The sequence below is a fragment of the Anopheles coustani genome (genome assembly GCF_943734705.1).
Source record: "Anopheles coustani chromosome X unlocalized genomic scaffold, idAnoCousDA_361_x.2 X_unloc_96, whole genome shotgun sequence".
Taxonomy (NCBI): domain Eukaryota; kingdom Metazoa; phylum Arthropoda; class Insecta; order Diptera; family Culicidae; genus Anopheles; species Anopheles coustani.
The window spans coordinates 65,001-69,261 of record NW_026525210.1 but is presented as its reverse complement, the minus strand read 5'-3'; the positions used below and the strand labels follow the sequence as shown (position 1 = coordinate 69,261).

Below are 4,261 nucleotides of genomic sequence, written 5' to 3'. Positions count from 1 at the left end.
TTCCGCGAGTACAAGCATAAAGGAACACGGACCAAGCCGTACCGAGAGAATCGGTACTAGAGCCCTCGTGGTTCTACATTGAGAGAGCCCTCGTGGTTCTCATTAGGGGCTTTATGCAAGTCGTACTCAATACTGTGGTGTGAAGTATAAAGTATAGTCCTCGCCTGGTCCACGCTGCTTCGGCGGTCCTGGGTAAGATAGTTAATTCTAGCTTGCCCTATAGTGGAATGAGGACACTTAATGCTTCGTCTTTTAGCGGCGGCTAGACTCCTCCTCACGGGGAACGAGTTGACGCGCACAGCGGCGGCTTACGCACTATGGCAATCATGGATGCCTGAAGATTCCGTGAAGTTCTCCCCTGGTCCACGCTGCCTCGGCAGTCCTGGGTAAAATGGAATATTTCCAGCTTGCCCTATAGTGGAAGAGGACTATCCAACAATACAAAGTCAAGACCTCCGGGTTGAGACTTTCCGCGTCGGTGGTGTCGCGCACCGCCTATCCGAAAGATGGTGTAACAGGGGTGTTCGATCAGCAATGGTCGGATGCCCCGTCATAGTCCAACTATGACAACCAAAGTCAAGACCTCCGGGTTGAGACTTTCCGCGTCCGGAGGTACGCGTACCGCCTACCCGAAAGATGGTGTGCTTCTGGGGTATTCGATGAGTCGGATACCCCGTCGTAGTCCAACTATGACAATACAAAGTCAAGACCTCCGGGTTGAGACTTCCGCGTCGGAGGTGCGCGCACCGCCTACCCGAAAGATGATGAATCAGGGGTGTTCGATCAGCAATGGTCGGATGCCCCGTCGTAGTCCAACTATGACAATCAAAGTCAAGACCTCCGGGTTGAGACTTCCGCGTCCGGAGGTACGCGTACCGCCTACCCGAAAGATGGTGAATCAGATGTGTTCGATCAGCAATGGTCGGATGCCCCGTCGTAGTCCAACTATGACAATCAAAGTCAAGACCTCCGGGTTGAGACTTTCTGCGAGTACATGCATAAAGGAACACGGACCAAGCCGTACCGAGAGAATCGGTACTAGAGCCCTCGTGGTTCTACATTGAGAGAGCCCTCGTGGTTCTCATTAGGGGCTTTATGCAAGTCGTACTCAATACTGTGGTGTGAAGTATAAAGTATAGAGTCCTCCACTGGTCCACGCTGCTCCGGCGGTCCTGGGTAAGATAGTTCATTCTAGCTTGCCCTATGTGGAAGAGGACTCAATACCCTACCTGTTGAGCTTGAAACAAAGTCATCACTTGGGCATGCTCATATTGCCATACAATATTCCATTATCTACTAATGAGCATGCAGCTATATGATTATAACCTGTAAACGATTACCCCGCCGTAGTTCAGCGCTTCAACCAAGTGATGACTTCAGTATGGCTAGTGTGTGAAGTATAAAGTATAGTCCTCCCCTGGTCCACACTGCTTCGGCGGTCCTGGGTAAGATAGTTAGTTCTAGCTTGCCCTATGTGGAAGAGGACACCATACTTAATACTGTGGTGTAATGAACAAAGTATAGTCCTCCACTGGTCCACGCTGCTTTGCAGTCCTGGGTAAGATAGTTAGTTCTAGCTTGCCCTATGTGGAAGAGGGCATACAAGACAAAGTATAGTTCTCCCCTGGTCCACGCTGCTCCGGCGGTCCTGGGTAAGATAGTTAATTCTAGCTTGCCCTATGTGGAAGAGGACTCAATACCCTACCTGTTGAGCTTGAAACAAAGTCATCACTTGGGCATGCTCTATAGCCAATCACATGACATTAACCTAAGAGAGCATGCAGCGTATTATCCCAATGCAAAGTAAACGATAGACTCGCCCTAGTTCAGTGCTTCAACCAAGTGATGACTTCAATTTGGCTAGTGTGTGAAGTATAAAGTATAGTCCTCCCCTGGTCCACACTGCTTCGGCGGTCCTGGGTAAGATAGTTAATTCTAGCTTGCCCTATGTGGAAGAGGACACCATACTTAATACTGTGGTGTAATGAACAAAGTATAGTCCTCCACTGGTCCACGCTGCTCCGGCGGTCCTGGGTAAGATAGTTCATTCTAGCTTGCCCTATGTGGAAGAGGGCATACAAGACAAAGTATAGTTCTCCCCTGGTCCACGCTGCTTCGGCGGTCCTGGGTAAGATAGTTAATTCTAGCTTGCCCTATGTGGAAGAGAGCATACATGAACCAAGAACGAAGGTTATGATCGAGGAATGATTCGACAACTAACCGATGGTATGAAATGTGAAGAATTCAAGCAAGCACACAATCAAGTCATCACTTGGGCATGCTCGATAGCCAACCTCATGACATTAACCTAGTAGAGCATGCGAAAACCAATATATATGTAAACGATGCCTCCCTAGTTCAGCGCTTCAACCAAGTGATGACTTCAGAATGGCTAAATCAAATCGGTTCAAACCATACCATCGGTATCCTATTGAAACACACAAGTCGATATCAAACCTCATGATTGTGTAGTCCTCCACTGGTCCACGCCGCTTCGGCCGTCCTGGGTAAAATGGAACATTCCAGCTTGCCCTATGTGGAAGAGGGCACATTACTCAATACTGTGGTGTGAAGTATAAAGTTCAGTTCTCCCCTGGTCCACGCTGCTTCGGCGGTCCTGGGTAAGATAGTTCATTCTAGCTTGCCCTATGTGGAAGAGGACACTTCATACTTCGTCTCTAAGCGGCGGCTTGACTCCTCCCTACGGGGAACGGGTTTACGCGCACAGCGGCGGCTTACGCACTATGGCAGTCATGGATGCCTTACGTTTCTATGAAAAGTGTGTTCCTCCCCTGGTCCACGCTGCTTCGGCAGTCCTGGGTAAGATAGTTAGTTCTAGCTTGCCCTATGTGGAAGAGGACACGTAGACTTACTGTGGTGTGAAGTATAAAGTTCAGTTCTCCCCTGGTCCACGCCGCTTCGGCCGTCCTGGGTAAAATGGATTCATCCAGCTTGCCCTATGTGGAATGAGGACACTTTATGCTTCGTCTCTAAGCGGCGGCTTGCTCCTCCCTACGGGGAACGGGTATACGCGCACAGCGGCGGCTTACGTTATGGCAGTCATGGATGCCTTACGTTTCCATGAAAAGTGTGTTCCTCCCCTGGTCCACGCTGCTTCGGCAGTCCTGGGTAAGATAGTTAGTTCTAGCTTGCCCTATGTGGAAGAGGACACGTAGACTTACTGTGGTGTGAAGTATAAGGTTCAGTTCTCCCCTGGTCCACGCCGCTTCGGCCGTCCTGGGTAAAATGGATTCATCCAGCTTGCCCTATGTGGAATGAGGACACTTTATGCTTCGTCTCTAAGCGGCGGCTTGCTCCTCCCTACGGGGAACGGGTATACGCGCACAGCGGCGGCTTACGCAAGTTAGTCACCCTCGGCAGTGGATCACTCGGCTCATGGATCGATGAAGACCGCAGCTAACTGCGCGTCATAATGTGAACTGCAGGACACATGAACATTGATAAGTTGAACGCATATTGCACGTCGTGGGAACCTACCATGATGTACAGATGACTGAGCGCTTATATTTGAGAAATGTATCGCATACATTTAACTACGCCGTGACACCCGTCACGAGACGTGCACCATGATGTTAACTAGGGTCGCGACGACCCGCTAGCATTAAAGAACCCGTGGTTTACAATATACTGGCATTGGAATTCGAAGTATTTAGAGCGTCCGTGTTCCCGCGTGAGGCGGAAGTACGAGGAGAAGGCGTGCTTGTGGTGTCTGTGGTGGTGTTTACTGATGTCTAGCTTCAGCTTATTTATTTATTTAAATAGAAGCGAAGATGTCAAAGTAGCGTCGAAGCAGCAGCGGTAGCACAAATGATTCAAGTATGGAAGTTGACCAAAGGAACACAAACAAACTAGCGTATGGGCAATGGAAGGTATCAGTGAGTTAAACCACACGCGGGCTAACAGCCCGTTAACCGAGTCCAACGGTACATATTGGACATTGAAACAAAGTAGTCGCAAGCCAGATGTGACGATAACAACCGCAAGGTACATAAGCCTCAGTTCATGTGTGACAACCCCCTGAATTTAAGCATATTAATAAGGGGAGGAAAAGAAACCAACCGGGATTCCCTGAGTAGCTGCGAGCGAAACGGGAGAAGCTCAGCACGTAGGGGTGGCGGCCTGTCCGTCTATCCGATTCCGTGTACTGGTGCGTCTCACTATCCGTCATCTTAGCGCTTTTCAAGTCCAACTTGAATGTGGCTCAGAACCCATAGAGGGTGATAGGCCCGTAGAACAGCGC

General features: G+C 49.7%; 2 non-coding genes across 2 annotated transcripts in view; both read left to right on the top strand.

Annotated features, from left to right (window-relative positions):
- Nucleotides 1-3,369: 3,369 nt before the first annotated feature.
- On the top strand, nt 3,370-3,524 carry LOC131271109 (5.8S ribosomal RNA). The gene has a single exon (XR_009180085.1). It is a non-coding gene; the product is annotated as a 5.8S ribosomal RNA (ribosomal RNA).
- A 487-nt stretch (nt 3,525-4,011) lies between these two features.
- Nucleotides 4,012-4,261, top strand: part of LOC131271107 (large subunit ribosomal RNA) — a 4,091-nt gene continuing 3,841 nt past the window's right edge. Inside the window, exon 1 of the ribosomal RNA XR_009180083.1 lies at nt 4,012-4,261. This exon is cut by the window's right edge and continues 3,841 nt beyond it. This is a non-coding gene — a ribosomal RNA (large subunit ribosomal RNA).